At 34.6% G+C, this 20,026-nt stretch overlaps 1 long non-coding RNA gene across 2 annotated transcripts in view; it reads left to right on the top strand.

Moving 5' to 3' along the window:
• Positions 1-20,026, top strand: part of LOC141506003 (uncharacterized) — a 227,361-nt gene that overhangs the window by 124,212 nt on the left and 83,123 nt on the right. For both annotated transcript variants that reach the window (XR_012473749.1, XR_012473750.1), the window contains exon 4: positions 14,406-14,486. This is a non-coding gene — a long non-coding RNA (uncharacterized LOC141506003). The remainder of the gene's footprint in view (positions 1-14,405; positions 14,487-20,026) is intronic.

Below are 20,026 nucleotides of genomic sequence, written 5' to 3'. Positions count from 1 at the left end.
CAATAAGGGAACTGGAGCAAGAAAAGAGAAAAAAAAGGAGGTGGTGGGGGCTAAACTACTTAAGTAAGGGAAAGGATATTGAAATGTACCTCAGGTGTTAAAAAAAAGATAAAGGAAGAACAGAAATGTTGCTTTCACTTTCCTAGTTGTGATCTCCATAAAATCATAGAACCAGAGCTTTAGAGTGGCAAAGATCTCTTTGTTCCTGTATTGACTTAGCAAGTATTTCTTAATGATGTTCTCCTGAGAACTAGAGTATTTTAAATCTAGTTCTTATCTCCCCCTACTAGGTAACCTCCTTGAGAATATGGCTAGCATATGATTTTTCTTTCTATTCCCTGAAGGGTCTAGCATAGAACCTCAATAGAAACTGATGAGGGGAATGAAGGGAAAAACAGAGAGAAGGAAGAAAAGAAGGAAGAGAGAGTAGGAAGAGAAGGAGACAAGGAAGGAAAGAATGAAGGATAGAAGAGAGATTGTAAGGAAGTTTAAGTACTGGACATTTCATCTGACCAAGTCTCTGGTTTTTGTCCAAAACATATAGGCCAAAGATGACCAATTTCATAATCATTCCAGTAGTTTCATTCTCCACTCAAAAGTAGTAAGAATTCTAGGAACAAAACCAAACTCTCTGTGACTCTCACAATACTGGCTATCTCTCTTTGCTTTTTCATTTTCGTGGGAAATAGCTAGCCCTATAAAGAAAATGAATAGCACATGTAGCCAATCAGACTCTGGTACAACTTTAACATAAAAACTCTTTTTTTCTCTTCCTTTCCTGCTGAATTGCAATAGAATGTAAAAACAGAAGGCAAAAATGTATGCAGTTATTTATTTTTAACAGGAGGAAAAAGAACAAAACTAAATACATAATGAATTCAAGAAAGAAGGTAGTTAAGTTGAACAGAAATAGTAGTTGATCATACCTAGTTATACTTTCTTTTCTTTTAAGATTTTATTTATTTTGAGTTTTACAATTTCCCCCATCTTCCTTCCCTCCCCCCACCCCACAGAAGGCAATCTGTTAGTTAGTATTTACAATGTTTCCATTGTATGCATTGATATCAATTGAATGTGATGAGAGAGAAATCATATCCTTAAGGAAGAAAAATAAATTATAAGAGATAGCAGAATTGCATAATAAGATAATGGGTCTTTTTTCCTAAATTAAAGGTAATAGTCTTTGTTCTTTGTTCAAACAATTTTTTCTCTGCATACAAATGGTATGCTCCATCGGAGATACCCCCAAATTGTTCCTGATTGTTGCACTGATGGAATGAGCAAGTCCATCAAGGTTGGTCATCACTCCCATGTTGCTGTTAGGGTGTACAATGTCTTTCTGGTTCTGTTCATCTCATTCAGCATCATTTCATGAAAATCCTTCCAGGCTTCCCTGAATTCCCATCCCTCCTGGTTTCTAATAGAACAATAGTGTTCCTATGAAATACATATTCCACAGTTTGTTAAGCCATTCCTCAACTGAAGGACATTTACCCAATTTCTAAATCTTTGCCATCACAAACAGGGCTGCTATGAATATTTTTGTACAAGTGATGTTTTTACCCTTTTTTATAAGATTTTCAGGGTTTAGACCCAGTAGTGGTATTGCTGGATCAAAGGGTATGCACATTTTTGTTGCACTTTGGTCATAATTCCAAATTGCTCTCTAGAAAGGTTGGATGAATTCACAGCTCCACCAACAATGTATAAGTGTCCCAGATTTCACACATCCCTTCCCATATTGATCACTGTCCTTTCTAGGTCATATTGGCCAGTCTGAGAGGTATGAGGTGGTATCTCAGAGATACTTTAATTTCCATTTCTCTGATAAGTAATGATTTAGAGCAATTTTCATATAACTGTGGCTCACTTTGATGTCCTCATCTGTAAATTGCCTTTGCATATCCTTTGATCATTTGTCAATTGGAGAATGGCTTTTTTTTGAAAATTTGACTCAGTTCTCTGTATATTTTAGAAATGAGTGCTTTGTCAGAAATACTAGTTGTAAAGATTATTTCCCAATTTACTACATTTCTTTTGATATTGGTTACATTGGTTATATCTGTGCAAAAACTTTTTACTTTAATTTAATGAAAAGTATCTAGTTTGTTTTTAATGATGTTCTCCATCTCTTCCTTGGTCATAAACTGATTCCGTTTCCATAGATCTGAGAGGTAAACTATTTCTTGGTCTTCAAGCTTGCTTATAATATTTTTTATGTCTAAATCCTGTATGCATTTTGATCTTATCTTGGTATATAATGTGAGGTGTTGGTCTAGTCCAAGTTTATTCCATACAAACTTCCAATTTTCCCAACAGTTTTCATCAGAGAGAGTTTTTATCCCAATAGCTGGACAGTTTGGGTTTATCAAACAGTAGATTACTATAATCATTTCCTGCTATTGTATCTAATCTATTCCACTGATCCAACACTCTATTTCTTAACCAATACTAGATAATTTTTATGATTGATGCTTTATAATTTAATTTTAGATATGGTAAGACTAAGCTATCTTCTTTTGTACTTTATTTTCATTGAATCCCTGGAAATTCTTGACTTTTTATTTCTCCATATGAATTTACTTACAAATTTTTCTAACTTGTCAAGTAATTTTTTGGAATTTTGATCGGCAGAGCACTAAACAGGTAGTTTAGTTATGGTAGAATTGTCATTTTTATTTTATTAGCTCGGCCTATTCATGAGTAGTTGATATTTGCCCAGTTATTTAAATCTCATTTTATTTGTGTTAGAAGTGTTTTGTAATTGTTTTCAAAAAGTTTCCGAGTCTGCCTTGGCAGATAGAATCCCAGGTATTTTATATTGTCTGAGGATGCTTTGAATGGGATTTCTCTTCTAGCTCTTTCTGCTGTATTTTGCTAGATGTATATAGAAATGTTGAGGATTTATGAGGGTTTATTTTATATTCTGCGACTATACTAAAGTTGTTAATTGTTTCCAGTAGTTTTTTTAATGATTTTTTTGGATTCTCTAGGTATACCATCATGTCATCTACAAAGAGTGAGAGTTTTGTCTCTTCCTTCCCTATTCTAATTCCTTTCAATTTCTTTTTCTTCTCTTATTGCTGAGGCTAACATTTCTAATATGACATTTAATAGTAGTGATGATAATGGGTATTCTTGTTTCACCCCTGATCTTATTGGGAATGTCTCAAGACTATGTCCATTGCATATAATGCTTGTTGATGGTTTCAGACAGATACTGCTTATTATTCTAAGGAACAAGCCATTTATTCCTACAGTCCCTTGTGTTTTTAGTAGGAATGGGTGCTGTATTTTCTCAAAAGCTTTTTCACCATCCATTGATGTGATCATATGATTTCTGATAGGTTTGTTATTGATATAATTAATTAAATTAAAGTTTTCCTAATATTTAACCAATACTGCATCCCTGGAATAAATCTTACTTGGTCATAGTATATTATCCTAGCAATAACATGTAAACATTTTGCTAAGATTTTATTTAAGATTTTTGCATCTATATTCATGAGGGAGATAGATCCATAATTTTCTTTCTCTGTTTTCAATCTTCCTGGTTTATGTATCAGCACCATATTGGTGTCATAGAAAGAGTTAGATGGAGTTCCATCTTCATTTATTTTTCCAAAGAGTTTTATAGAATTTGAACCAATTGTTCCTTAAATGTTTGATAGAATTCACTTATGAATCCATCTGACTCTAGAGAATTTTTCTTATGGAGTTCAATAATGGCTTGTCGAATTTCTTTTTCTGAGATAGGGTTGTTTAGGTATTTAATCTCCTCTTCATTTAACCTGGGAAACTTACATTTTTTGTAAATATTCTTCCACTTCACTTAGATTGTCAAATTTATTGGCACAGAGTTGGGCAAAATAATCCCAAATTATTACTTTAATTTCCTCCTCATTTGTTGTGAGTTCACCTTTTTCATTTATGATAATAGCAATTTGGTTTTCTTCTTTCTTTTTTTTAATCAAATTGACCAGAGGTTTATCAATTTTATTTTTTTATTCATAAAACCAGCTCTGGGTTTTATTTATTAATTCAATCATTTTCTTGATTTTGATTTTATTAATTTCTCCTTTAATTTTTACAATATCTAATTTGGTATTTAATTGGGAGTTTTTAATTTGTTTTCTCTAACTTTTTTAGTTGCTTATTTAATTAATTGATTTCCTCTTTCTCTAATTTATTCATATAAGCATTTAAGGAAATAATATATTCTCTGACAGTTGCCTTGCATGAATCCCATAGGTTTTTGTATGTTGTTTCATTATTGTCATTATCTAGGGTGAAATAATTATTTTTTTCTATAATTTGTTGTTTGGTCCACTCATTTTAAAAATGAGATTATTTAGTTTCCAATTAGTTTTGCATCTTTAGCTCTCTGGTCCAGTATAGCATATTATTTTTATTGCATTAGGATCTGAGAAAGATGTATTTACTATTTTTGCCTTTCTACAATTGATTATTAGGTTTTTATGCCCTAGTACATGGTCAATTTTTGTGTAAGTGTCATGTACTGCAGAAAAAAAGTATATTACTTTGTATCCCCATTCAGTTTCCTCCATAAGTCTACATATCTAGGTTTTATAACAATCCATCCATTTATCTCCTTAACTTCTTTCTTTTTTTATTTTTATGGTTAGATTTATCTAAATCTGAGAGTGGGAAGTTGAGCTCTCCAATTAGTAGAGTTTTGCTGTCTATGTCTTCCTGTAGCTCTTTCAACTTCTTTAAAAATTTGGATGCTATACCATTGGGTGCTTGCATATTTAATTCTGAAACTACTTTACTATCTATGGTACCTTTTAGGAGGATATAGTTGCATTTCTTATCTCTTTTGATGCTATCTATTTCTGCAGCTACTTTGTCTGAGATAAGGTTTGTTACTCCCACTTTTTTCACTTAAGCTGAAGCAAAATATATTTTTCTCCACCTCTTACCTTTATTCTATATGTATCTCTCTGCTTTAATTGAGTTTCTTGTAAGCAGCATATAGTAGGATTCTGATTTTTAATCCACTCTGCTATTTACTTATGTTTTAAGGGAGAATTTATGCCATTCCCATTCAAACTTATAATTACTAAGTCTTTATTGCCCTCCATGCTATCTTCCTTCTGTTTCCATTCCCCCCCCCCCTTCCCCTTTATTCATATTCCCCAGTATTTTTTTTCTGGATACTGCCACCTTCAGTGTGTTTGCCCTCCTATGTCAACCCCTTTCCCTGTTCTTTTCCCTTTCTCTTTTCCCCTTCTTCCATCCCTTCCTTTTGTTAATTCCCCTTTTTCTCCCTCTCCCCATCCCCTCCCTCCCATTTTTGCCTTTTAATACTTGAAAGGAAAAATAACTTTCTTAATTTAACTGAGTGTGTCCAAGCTAACTTTAAACCAAGTCTGATGAAAGGAAGATTCAGGTGGCTCTCAGCAACTCCTTTCTCCCCCTCTATTACAATAGGTCTTTTGTAACTCTTAATGCAATGAGATTTACCCCATTCAATCTCCTCCATCTTCCCATCTCCTTACTGTCCCCCTTTTTAAGGAGGTGTTTTTAAATCATTCTATATGAGTCACAGAAAAGTCATGATGTCCATCACTTCTGGCTAAGTATATTATCTCTAATAGAGTTACAATTCTCAAGGGTTATGAGAATCTTTCTCCTAGGGGGGGATATAATCAGTCTTATCTTAGTGAATAGCATTTTTCCCTTTATCCCTCCCTTTCTTTTACCTTTTCATATTTTTCTTGAACCTCTTGTTTGATATCCAAATTTTCTATTATGCTTTCATCTTTTCATCAGGAACAGTTGGAAGTCTCCCATGTCAGTAAATGTCCATCTTTTCCCCTGGAAAAGAAGGCTGAGCTTTGCTGGGTATTGGATTCTTGGCTGCATTCTAAGCTCCTTTGCTCTTCTGAATGTCTTATTTCAGGCCCTTCAATCCCTTAATGTTGATACAGCCAGGTCCTGTGTAATCCTTACTGTGGCTCCTTGGTACCTAAATTTTTTTCTTTCTTGCTGCTTGCAGGATTTTCTCTTTTATCTGATATTTCTGGAATTTGGCCACCACATTTCTTGGTGTTTTCATTTTAGGATCTCTTTCCAGAGGAGATCGATGTATTCTTTCAATAATTATTTTGCCTTCTGGTTTCATGATATCAGGACACTAAATCCTGTAATATTATGTCCATGTTTTTTTCTCTTCAGTATTTTCATGAAGACCTATAATTCTCAGGTTGTCCTTTCTCAATCCATTCTCTAGGTCAGTGGTTTTGTTGATGTGGCATTTCAAATTTTCTTCTATTTTTTTTTAATTTTTTGGTTTTGTTTAAGAGACTTTCACTGTCTCATGAAGTCATTAGTTTCCACATACCCCAATCTTGTTTTTTAGAGAAGAATTTTCTCATTTAACTTTTGAAACTCCTTTTCCAATTGCTCAATTCTATTTTTGAAAGAGTTTTCCATTTGACCAATTGAGTTTTTGAGAGAATTTTTTTCTTTTTGCATTTGTCCAATTGTATTTTCCAATGATTTGTTTTCTTGTTGAAATGTGTTAATTGTCTCTCCCAAATTTTCCAATTGATCTTTAAACTCCTTCCTGATTTCTTCAAGGAAGTCTTTTTATGCTGGAGACCAGATCATATTCTCCTTTGAGGTTCTAGATCTATGAATATTTCTATAGATCCCCCTTTCTTCTGGCCTTTCTTCATTTTACTGAGACCATATGTTGGCAGTGGGCTGGTTCATAGAAGTTTGGTGTTGAGATCCCTAGAGGCTTTACTCACTGGTTTTAGTAAATCCAAGTGGGCTGGCCAGTAGGCTGTGTTGGTTGCTTTCTCTGTAGTGACTGTGACCTTAATTTGAGGCCCTCTCCCTTAACCTGGAGGGGGTGGTTGAGGCTGTTGAGTATTTTTATCTTTGATCAATGCTGGGTTTTGCTCTAGGGCAAAGTAATTACTCTCCATATTCACAGCTGAGGGAGGTCTGCTGCTCATGGCCTGGGGCATAGGTGGGCTGTAATTGTGTTTTTTTCTGGGAAGAGGCTTCTGATGAATTGAAGGCATGGCTGAAACTCTCCCTCCAACTCTGCTGGCAAGCTCCATACTGTCAATGCCACAATCAATGTCTCTGCTCCCTAGTTGGCTGATCAGCCTTGCCCCTCTTTTAGGCTTTCAGGCTCTAGTCTGCCCTGCTGATGAGACTATTGGATTTCTCAGGATCTAACCCTGTCTTGTGCTTCTGGCAGAGTCCGCCCTCTGGACCCACCTCACCCATGAGGACAAACCCTGATGGAGATCTTCTCCTAGTTTCCGTTTCTGGGTTTTGTGGATTGGATTTCTGTTATGAAATTTGTTTCATATTATTTATGAGGGAAGATCAGGAGACTAGCATTGTGCCTGTCTTCTCTCTGCCGTATTGGCTGGAAGTTCCTGGATATATTTTCTAGTGTCTTGGCATCCTGAGAATTAGTTTTTTTTGTGTGGAATTATATCCTACTTTTTCATAAAATAGAAAAAATGATTTTTGTGTGTTTAAAAACTCTTTGCCCCATTAAGTTGAATTCACTCTCTTCAAAACACATAATTCGCACAATCACAGATTTTCAGTTTGAATGGACCTCAGAGTGCTGCCAATACCTCCTAAAAGATTTCTCTCTACAATACTTTTAACAAGTGGTCATTGAGCTTTTCTTCAAAGCTCCCCAACAAGGAAAAATATATACCTCCTTAGGTAATCCATTCTACTTTTGGATGCTGTAACTTTAAAAAGGTTTTCTTTACACCAAATCCTATGCATTTGTACTCCTTGTAACTTCTGTCCATTCTTCCAATTTTAACTTTCTGGTGCCAAGACAACCAATTCTAATTTTAATTCTTCAAGACCCTTTAAAGGTATGAGCTATCCCTGAAATACCTTCTCTTGGCTAAATATCTCCTCTCTCTTCACCCTATCATTATATTGCATAAAATGATTTCCTTTCAACATCTTAGTTGTCCTCTTCTGAATATTCTCAAGCTTATCCATATTTATGTCAGATAACACAGTAGAGGAAAAAAAGTGACTTTTACCTCAGTATTCCTGGGACTGTGCAAAATGGGCTCTTAATAAGTGAGAGCAGATAAGGTTCTTAAATCTCTACCAATATGCAGCATATGATCAAATGACAAAGTGAGAAAAAATTATTTCCATAAAGATTTGACAAAAGACAAAAGTAACTCAGAGAGATATGCAAGAGAGAAGTGTTTTTGAACTTGAAAAATACCTATTATACTGACTTGTTTAATGATTCACTGAACTGTTTCTGCTTTGAAAGACAGAATCTGAGGGATTTAAAATATTTCTCCTGTTAAGGAGCAATTATTTGTGATTAAATTGCTAAGCTTTGTGAGATAAGAAAGAAGTCATTTGAACTGTCACTGAAAGGAAGGTGAAGGGGAGACATGCACTGAGCCAGCGAGTTACAAATTGGAGTTCATGAAAACTGGTGCCAAGAGTGGAGAGATTTAATCTGGGTATGAGGTTTTTTTCTTCCTCTGATAATTCTAGTTTTCTCAAATGGTGATATTTTGAGCTTTTGATAGTCCTAGAATTGGACTTTCTGATGACTCTAAAAAAACCTTTGTTAGTTCTGAGAGGAGTGTGAAGTACTCTAGAACAGATGTCTGACTCAAAGTCAGGGCCCCAAACAGTCTCCTAGGAGTGAGACCTGAGTCTAATTAAAATGTAATTGGGAAATGTTTAATAAAATAAATTAAAATGTAGACAATTTTTGGATTTTTAAGTCAACACAGGGTGTCAGGGATCCATTTCTATTTGAATTTAACACACTTCAAATCAATGAACATTTATCTGTGTTAACTTTATTAAAGTCCATGAGTTCTGTGCCAAGAGCTGAAGAGTTTGCAACCTACTGGGTATAAAACAGCAAAAGCATAAATAACTGTGAGATAAGGTTGAGAGTAGTAGTGGAAAAAAGAGAGGTTCAGTTTAAATGCTTTAGGAAAATTGAGGAGAGAAACATAAGTGAGCAGAGAAGAAGGGAATGAATAGGCAAAGGTTTTCATTTTTACATCCCTGCTCTTAGCATAATGACTTACATAATATTGACTTCCTCAATAAATGTTTATAGAATTGATCTGAGTTAAATCTGCATTTAGGTCTTATCCTCCTAGTATGCATAGTATTTACAAAGTGTTTTCACGGAGACAGGGACAATGTGTTTGTCCCACTGCTCTGCACATTGTAGTCTTTGAAAAAAATTGTTGGTAATGTGGATTGTAGAATGTGTGTCTACATGTGTTTGTTTCTTACGTAGGTTATGTATGGCCATGTGGGTTGTCTAAATGCAACTCCTGACAAGATGTGAAACAACATCCTTGGAATATTTTCCATCACTTTCTAATGGTACTGATTCCTGCCTGAAGAACAGGAAAAAGGACCACATAGTTCTCCTTAGGGAGAAGAGAATCAAATATATACATTTGTGCCTCTCAATATTGATGGTCTATAGCATTGATTTTTTTCAGGTTCAAACTACTTTTCTAATTTCTATCCCTTAATAGGAAAGGGATACATCAAATTTACATCCATAGGCTTGAATTCTTCTGATCAAATGCTAATTACACACAACTCAGAAATAATAACAAATAAACTTATTTATCAAAGAAGAACTAAAAACAAAAGAAGTTATACAGATTGAAATATATGAGAATATATGCAGATTGAATGGGCATGAGCTATCATATCTCAGCCAAGAGAAAAAAAGACTGCAGTCTCTCTCTCTAGAAAAAATTCCCTGAAATCTCTAGAGAAATGCTGAAAAACAGAGGAGTTAGTTTTCCCCTACATATCTGTCTTCCAAATGCTTTTATCTCTCTCTCTCTCTCTCTCTCTCTCTCTCTCTCTCTCTCTCTCTCTATCTATCTATCTCTCTACCTGTTTCTCTCCCTAATCAAAGTGTAGAACTTTGTGTATCTTCTCTCAAAGAAGTAATAAAGAATGTCTTTCCTCCCCCAAACCTTGGCAGGGATGTGTTGAACCCCCCCACACACACACATACACTATTGTTGTTTAGTTGTTTTTCAATTTTGTCTGATTCTTTGTAACACTTTATGGGGTTTTCTTAACAAAGATACTCTTTGTCATTTACTTTTCCAGCTCACTTTATAGATGAGAAAACTGAGATAAGAAGAGTCAAGTAGCTTGTCCAGGGTCACATGGCTGGTATCTGTTGCTGAATTTGAAGTAAACTTTTTCTGACTCCCTTCTGATCATTTTATTCACTGCATCATCTAGTTGTTCACCAGTGAGAAGAGTCTTAGGCAAATACTGGAATCCTGTCTTACATGCTTTACACAATATATTCACTCAGTCTCTGGAAAATCTAAAGCCAAGATAAATCATGGGGTTTGCGGAGGACTTTGTACTTCTTTGCCCATCTTTTGTCCCCATGACAGAAGCAGGAGTATTGGTGCTATATCAGATTAGAAAGAAAAGAAGTAGCCCCTGTTTGCTCTTGTGTGCAGTTCTCTAGGTAAACAAAATGTGATTATGTTAGTAGAAGATAGTTCTCTGAGGTCCTATTTTAATGTCATCCATTCCCCATAAAGAATGAACAAATATTTCTTGATCGCTAAGGCTATATGACTCAATTACTTCCTTTTCTGTTTCCAAATCTCTTTAGCAATATCCTTATCTCTAGAGATATCAAACAAATAGCTCTCAGGTCTTAGTGTGTAACATTCTTGGGTACAGCCAGAACTAGATTAAAATAAAATTGAAAGATATTTAAAAAAATAATAAAAAATACAATAAATCATAAAAAAGGAATTCAGCAAGAGAGAGCACAAAAGACAATGATAACAAAGCTTTATGATAGTCTATAAGTCTCTGATTCTGGAGAGACTGTTGGACTGAAAAAAACAGAAGAGGAGATGGAACTAATAATATGTTTCCTCCTTTCTAATTAAAATGCCCTTTGTATATATTATTAGATTTGATCCTCAAAACAGTCCTTGAGCCCATGTCTATTAGGATTCAAAAACGTTATAAACTTGGTATAGTGGAAAGAACATCTGATTTAGACTTAGAAGACCTAACTTGCAATTACACTTCTGCTATTTATTACAGGATCTTTTACAAGTCACTTAATTTCTGTGGGTCTTTGTTTCCTCAGTGATAAAATCAGAGTGATTATCCAAGTTATACTTCAGTAAGATAATCAACACTGAAGCCTGGAACTATTATCTTCCACTCAGGATGTCTAAGTTACTATATGTTCCTGATGTTACTATAGCTTTGCCATCTTTTCTCTTACTTCCCTTTATACATAATATACATCATACAAACTTGCCATTTCATCTCTTGCCAAAATACTTTTGATTTGACTGTAGATTTAATTTCCTCTTCACCTCTCTTTTTTTGTCTTATTTGCTTGACCTACTTCATAGTCACTTTCAATGGGAAAAAAAGAATTTCCTGATTCTCCTTCTGCTTAGTGCTTTCTGTTTTCTTCTTCCTAGAATCAAATATTTACTTATATCAGAACTCAGAACACTGTTTGACATGCAGTAAGTACCTAATAAATTCTCTTCTCCCTTTTCCTTATCATCGATGTGGGTTAGAAGATACTATAAGGCAAAATGGCAAACATGGAATTGTTTTACATCTTTGCATATATATGATCTATTCAGATTTCTTACCCTTTGGGGGGGAGAGAGAGGGAGGGATAGAATTTGGAACTCAAAACTTAAAAAAAAATCCAATGAATATTAACATTTGTTTTTATACATACTCAGGGGAAAACAAAATAATTTTTAAAAAATATTGAAAGACATTCTTTATAAAAAGACTGGGGGAGATATGTAAGACAATTTTATGTAAAGAATAGGGTCACCTTGCTTCTCAGTTCTATTAGCATTGTAAGTGAAGTAGGTTGGCAGTAAAGACCTTAAGTTTGAATCCCCATGGGCTGAATGCCTACAAGATATATACTCTCTGTGTGCAATTTTAGGCCACACATTACTAAAACTGGATTAACAGCATCTGTCTGGGCTCCCCAATGTACTATTTTGGGTTTTGCAAATAAATATAAATCGTTGGAGTCTTCATTTAAGAGCATCTATTATCCTGTGTTTTATAACAAAAAAAGATTTTATAAAATAAATAGGCTGTTAATTTTCGAAGAGAATTTAGCAATATCAAAGTCCATTCTTATTCTATGAATTGTGTAGAATAAAAATCCACTTAAAATATAGAGACTCCTCTGAGCAAAAAATAAATTATTTTGACTTTTCTCGAGAAAAGGGAACAGTCCAAAATATCACGAAGGTAGTGAAGATCAAGGAACTGCCCTGAATTGACAGTCAAAGAAGATTATATGGTCTAATATGATTCCCTCCCCTCCTCCCTAGCCTCTCTCTCTCTCTCTCTCTCTGTTGACTCATTGATTAGTCTTCAGAGTTACATTCTACTCACAAAAATCTATCCCAGCAACAAAGAAAATAATGAAAAGTTTTCAAAAAAATATTGCCTCTCCATACAGATGGTGAGAATAACCTTCAGGATTATAACTATCTTACTGCAGTAATGTAACTTGGCTTGGAATGCAAGGTCTAGGAACAGTCTACTATGTTCCCAAGTGGAACTGGGAGGTAGCATTGCAAGTCTCATTTGTAATGCAAGGTCTTCTAAGAATAATCTAAGAACAATGGTTTGGTTTTCTTAATATTTCTTAACCCTGAGAGGATTTCACTTGGAATATTAACTCCAAGGAGATTTTATTGGAGAATATTCCACTCAGGATGAACAAGCTGAAGCCTAGGAAAAAAATTGTCAGTGTGGTAATATATATATACATATATATATATATATATATATATATATATATATATATATGTATATATATATACATATATATATCAGAGATGCAAATCACATCTTAGTCTTTGACAGATATTGAATGCATTTATAAATTTGTCTTTATTTTGAGCTGACTTGTTATATCCTAAGGCATCTAAAAAGTTCTTCGGTAATATGCATATCCTGGGCTAGGAGGGTATTAGGATCAGAAAAGGTGGTTTTAAAAACTGGACTGAGGCAGGTTAGTCTGGTGAGGTGTTATCTTTATAACGCACTAGATGATTCTACAAGAAAGTGAGTCTGCATTCCATGGTTGGACCAAAGAAACCTAGAAAGAGGCAGATTGCCTTGACTTGCATAATAAATAGATTGCATAGTGGCAACTGAGGTTCCTTCCAGTTATAAATTCTCTCACATTATCTTATTATGATTGAATTATTGGGACAACTCAGAAGGGGATGGGAAAGTGATCTAGCTAGGGTTCCTTGCCAGCTATTTATAAATTTCATTTAATTACTTGCTGTATATAGATAGAGAAATATAGACAAAGAAAGAACAGAAAATATCTATACCCTTATAGTGACAATGATTTAAAGGAAAGTCTTGTGGGCAGAAAAAAAAGATTTCTCTTATCAAACAAAGGTATTGAGATATTGTGATGTACCATAAAAGAAATTGTACTTGGGGTCAAAGGACTGAGGCTCAGGTCCTGAATCTGCTACTTAGCAATTGAGTTTCATTAATCAAAACATTTCCCCTTCCTGGGCCTCAGTTTCTCCTTCTGTAAAAAAGAGAGAGAATTGAACTCTAAGTTTCCTTCCTATGTTAATTCTTAGAATCTGTGATAGACTGAAGAAGGATGGATAGCAAAGAGTTTGGGAAAGGATTGATGGGGAAAAACTGTGGATTGTTAAAACTAACCTTACGGATTCCCAACAACCCATTTCTGCATCCTATCCCCCTCCCCCATTTAGATCACTCTTCTTTCATCAGGTTTCTAAAGCCTATCACAATACCTTGCATAAAATAGGTCATCAACAAGCATTATTCATGCTAGTAACTAGCAAACTGTACAAACTGAGTGCAAGGAACTATGATGGGCATAGAAAAGGGGGAAATGGTTCTGTTTTCATGTAGTTTACATTCAATTGAGGAATGTAATTTTAAATTTTGTTGTTATTCAGTTGTTTCAGTCATGTCTGACTCTTCATGACTCTGTTTAGGGTTTTCTCAGGAAAAATATTAATTTGTCATTTTCTTCTGCAGCTTATTTTACAGATGAGAAAACTGAGTTCAACTTCATTAAGTGACTTGTCCAGAGTCACAATAATGGTAAATGACTTGGCAGTCTATCCACTGCACAATCTACCTCCCGTAGGTCCATGTGTCTGAAGGCACATAATCTCTAATTCTGGAATGGTAGTCAGGAGACATTGGAAAAGACTTTAAATATCAAACAGAGGGATTTATATTTTATCTTATCCTCAAGGCAATGAGGAATCACTGAAGTTCCTTTAGCAAAAGAGTAATGTGTTCATCCTCTGATTTAGGATTAGCCATTCAGCACCTATGTGGAGGAGAAATGGGCAAGAAAAGATCTTGGATTCAAGAAGACTGTTACAACAATCTAGGTAAGTGACAATGAGGGTTTGCAATAAAGTGACCTGCATGTAAGTAGAGAGAGGTGGGACAAGACAGTTGAAAGAGAAGTTGAAGAGATGGAGCAAATAAGATTTGATCATTGTTTATATGGAGTACTTTGAACAAATTATGACTGTGAAACCAGATGACTGGAATTAATTCTGTGATTGAAACAAAAATAAGAAAGTTAGGAGGAACATTGGATTTAGGAGTGAAGAAATTAAGTTCTATAGTTCTATTTGAGACTTGAATTTGAGATATTTATGAACTTCAATGTGAGAATGTCAAGGAGGCTTTTGGACAGCAGAAACTGGAGGGGAGAGAGAGAGAGAGAGAGAGAGAGAGAGAGAGAGAGAGAGAGAGAGAGAGAGAGAGAGAGAGAGAGAGAGAGAGAGAAAGAGATTGAGAGAGAGAGAGAGCCAAAGAACCAGAGAGAGAGGAAGAAGAAGATGATGATGATGAAGAGGAAGAAGAAGGAGGAGGAGAATGAAGAGGAAAGGAGGAGGGGTAAAAGAGTTACAGATTGAGGATTGGAGGGAGAAAAAGAGGAAAATAGAGAGAGGTCTCTCTCTCTTTCTATCTACCTAAAAGTTTAGGAGTTATCTTGAAGAGATGATAGTTCAAGCCATGAGAATTCAAGAAATCATCAAGAAAAACTATAGCAAGGGAAAAGAGTTCAGAAGAGTCCTAATGTAAACCAACACAAAGATGATAGGATGGAGATAATGAACTGCAAAGAAGATAGAAAAATATCTATAAAGCAGAGAAGAAGAGAAGAATGCAATTACACTGTCCCTAAAACCCAGAGATTAGAGAATAATAAGTCCATAAAGGAAGAGGGAAAGAATAGTATGGAACAAGGTCATAGATAAATGAAGAGGGATTAGCATTGACAAATAGAAATGCTAGCTCACTCTTCAGTGCAAAAGAAGAGAGTAAGTTGGATGATGCTGGAGATAATCTAAGAAAAGAGTACTTGATAGATTTACTCATTTTTTTTTCTGTGCAATTGAGATGAAAGCTCCTACAGAGAGAAGGGGTGGTGAAGACAAAGGTGGCTTAAGAATAGAAGAGAAGACTTAGAGCAACTGCTATAGAAATCATCATGATGGAGAGTTATTTATAGAGAGAGTTCAGTTGAAATATCCTATTCTGTAGAAGGAACAACTTCATCTAGTAGGGTTTACTGATCTGGGAGTAACCGAGAAATTAGATGGTGGATAGGATCTAGAAAGGGCTGATGTGTTAAATTTATATTTGTTTATTAAATGCATGCATACATTGAGGAATATTCTTTTAAATAGATTATAAAAGCACCTGGAACAATCATTATACATACATCATCCTCTAACCCCTGACACACTCTCCTAGGTTCAAGATATTTTATGGGTATAAATCCACAATTTACCATCAATATGTTTACTTTTATAAGTCAACTAGAAAATACAATCAATTCAAAACAGAGGCATTTAATGAAATAGAATAGTAGGAAAAGTATCAATAGATATTTCCTCCATTTTTCTGAAGCATATTTTCCAGAAATACATTCTCCCCACTAAAAGTGAGGATTATGAACATGTGATGGAACAAGGATAGAATTGCCAACAAGTAGAAAGTGGACTTGGCAAGGTACATATAGATTTAGGGAACATGTGTAGCTAAGGCAAATATGTAGAAGGGCAGTTCATGTTTATAGTTTTCTAAGGTTCTTGATATCTGCTGGTAATGTCCTTGAATTGTTTTGGTCTTGTGACATGTATAGTCTCTGATGTGGATTGATTTAGTGGTCACTATGGCTGGATGCTTTCCTCCCACAACTATAAGAGGAATTGATTTTACTAAATCCCTCTTAGTTTACACTTCAGTTCACTGAGTGAGGAAGGCAGATCCTATATAGCATTAGACTAGGAAATATCTCTGTTGCTTTCTTTCCACAAGCAAAGGGAATTTTATTTTTTTCTCATAATTCTATTTCTAGTCACTTCTCTCCATAAAGGAAGTCTCTTGTTTTGCTTTTGTGGGACCATGGAGTTGGCTCACTTGCCCAAGGTCACATAGCTAGTAAATTTCAATTGACTGAGGCTGAATTGGAACGTGGCTCCTTCTGACTCCAGAGTCATTGCTCTATTCATTGCACCACCTAGTTGCACCCAGAAAAGATGTCTCCATAATTAGGAAAACAAATTCTCTGGGAATTTAAAGCAACTCAAGTACAATTCAAAAGCATTTAATCTGGTTTTGAACCTGTAGTGTTTGTGGATGAATTACAGTTTATTAATTATTTATTAATAATTAATGTATTAATTTCTGATACAAAGTTGGAAAATTTTTGTAACATGATTAATTTCATATTGCCAATGTATTCCACTTCATTTTTCTTTTAAGTTGATGTTTTTCAACATACTGTTAAGACTACTCTGAGTTCAGGTGCCTTTGGAGTTTTGAGCCCACAAGATTTTTTGGTTCTCCCATACAAATGAAAGCAGCAATATGTATGAGCAGCAATATGTATGAGTTCTTTGGGCAGTTCAAGTGTAGTGGCTAGAGTATTGGTCCTGGAAGTAGGAAGACTCATTTTTCTAAGATTCAGGATACTTACACAGTATATGACTCTGTGGCCTACAGTGGTTTGCCTTGGTTTCCTCATCTGTAAAATGAACTAGAGAAGGAAATGGAAAACCACTCTGGTATTTTTGCCAAGAAAATCCCAAATGGAGTTATGAGGAGTTAGACATGACTGAACAATAACAACTCTAACAACATAAAGCATCAACATCTAAAGTACTAAAATAGGTTCCTGTTTTTATTATATTTGTCAGACTACAAGTCTCAAATAATCTTATAGCATTTTAAACTAAAAAAGAACTTAGAGACCATTAAGCTAAGTTTTTCATTCGTATATGCGGAAATGGAGGCTCAGAGATGTTAAGTGAGCTTTTCTATTTGGAAGCACTCACAACATGATCCATTGAAAGAGGAAGAGACACAGATGACAACAGATTGGAAGGACTTGAGACTCCTCCAACCCAAATATTTTATGATTCCTCATAACTTTCCCTATAACTGAGGTGGAATAAAATAATGATTAGGAAAATATACCCCCAAACAGGGGATAATAATAGGCAATTTCTATGTAATTAACCCCTGCAGTGATAGTGCAAAAAGAATCAACAGGTCCTAGTTGGTTTCATGTCTAATTAAAAGTTAGTTGCCCTTGGGAAATTTCATAAAAACATCAAAATTAAACAGATGGGTTGAGTGATTATGCTTCTTTATCTTTCTCCATTGGAGATGAAGAAAAACACATTACTCACTAAATTCAAATTTTAGTTAAATGCCTGGGCAGTAGCTCCCTGGGATAACACTCTCATTTCCCATGTGGTCTTATTGGGATTGAATCTGACTCCACATTAATATGGCTCCAAGATTAGCTTTGTAACTCTGAAAATAGCTCATGAGAGGGATGTTGAGATGGGAAAAGTAATATGAGATTCATACAATGCTCTGTTTAAATTCTGGATTCCCCAACTTCCCTCCTGCTGCCTCTAGAAATACCCTTGCAGTTCTTGAAAGAAGTCCTTTCATAGGACTTCATAGTCAACTTTGATCTCATGGGTACTAATTTTGCCTATGGGGACAGACAAAGCAGTTGTCAAAAACCAATGCTGTATGCTTTAAAGGGCACTGACCCTAAAATCACAAAAACTGGGAATAGTTTTTGACCCTGCCACTTATTAACTGTGTGACCAGAGACATGGCATTTAACCTCTATGAATCCCCTTGCCTGTATGTTTGTAAAATGGGGATTATAATGCTTATAATCTCTAACACACAGACTTGTGAGGCCCCAAAGCAGAAATTCATATAGACTGCTTTGTTCCTGCAAAATGCACTCTGTGAGTTATTAATTCTGTTTGACTGAACCTACTGTGAATCTTACACTTGAATGAACAATTTCCTTTTTTTCCCCCACCCCTTTGACAATAAAGAAAACAGTCCTCTAACATCGAAGTTCACTTTCATTATTGTATACCTAACAAGTGGACATCCAATCTTTGATTGAAGAATTCTAGTGAGTGAGAAACCCACCAAAGAGACCTTCTATGCTGCTTTTGGAGAAATCTGATATTGTGGGGAACACTTTGAATACATCAAACTGAAACTTTTCTGTAGTTTTTCTACTTTTCTTGCTCCTACTTCTTCCCTCTGGAACCAAGTAGAATAAATCTAATCCATCTGAACACAAAACAAATCTTGAAATATTTGAAGATTATTGTTATGTGTTCCCAAATTTATCTCCTCCAATCTTTCTATCTTGTTCTTTTAATTAGTTATCATATAATTTAACCAACAATATTCTCACAATCCCTATCATCTTTTTTTGTGGATATACCCTACCTTGTTCTTTGAAAAAAATATGATGACTACAACTAAATATAAATTTTACGTGAGACTTGATCCAGTAACATACAGTAAGAATATAACTTCCCTTATTATGGGTACCATGCTCCTTTTAATGAAACTTTAGGGTAGCATTATTTTTTTTAGATTCTTTTCATATTAAATGCACATAATGATATTGGAGACTACTGACATTCCCAAATAATTTTCATGCAAAATCCCTAACTTTATAATTCTGAAAAGAATTTTTGTAGACAAATTTCAAACTTTATTTTAACCACAACTAATTTCATCTATTATTGTTATTTCTTTGTTCCAAATTGTTGGCATATTGTTGAATCTTGACTATTATCCAGTAGGTTAACAATTCTTCTAGGCTTTGCATCACTTGTAAATTTTATGAGCATTAATTTTATTCAGATAATTGAAAAAAGAAAGAGTTGAATTGAATAGAAGCATGGACAGATATTTGGATTAGTCCCCTAGAAACCTATATACATAATAAAATGTCTTCTTTTGGGTCAGGTCATTCGATCCAGTCTGAACTCACCTACAAAATTTATCAGATTGCCCATATATTATGGCCTTGTCCACAAGGATAATATGAGAGACTTGTAAAATGTTTTGCTGAATTTCAAATATATGTTCATACTGTCCCCTAATTTGTTTCTGGTTACTCCTTTAAAATGTCAATAATAATAGTTTGGCATGAAAAATAGTTGATGAGTCTGTTTGGGCTTTTGGTCATTACTATATCCTTTTCAAAGTATTTACAAATCATTTATTAATATAGAAATTTGACAAGAATAAAACTCAAACTTTTTTGGCTGATAGTGGACTGACTGATAGTCTTCCATTAAAATTTAAATCAAGACATTAACTTTTTATCAATTCTATGTCACATCTTTTGTTTTCTAAGAACTTTCTTTTTTTAAAAAATATGTATTTATTTTGAATTTTACAATTTTCCCCCCTAATCTTACTTCCCTCCCCCCACCTTCCACAGAAGGCAATCTGTTAGTCTTTACATTGTTTCATGGTATACATTGATCTAAGTTGAACATGATGAGAAAGAAATCATATCCATAAGAAAATAAAGTATGAGATATCAAAATTACATAATAAGATA

The sequence above is a fragment of the Macrotis lagotis genome, chromosome 1 (genome assembly GCF_037893015.1).
Source record: "Macrotis lagotis isolate mMagLag1 chromosome 1, bilby.v1.9.chrom.fasta, whole genome shotgun sequence".
NCBI classification, from domain to species: Eukaryota; Metazoa; Chordata; class Mammalia; order Peramelemorphia; family Peramelidae; genus Macrotis; species Macrotis lagotis.
This window is presented reverse-complemented; position numbering and strand designations above follow the sequence as displayed.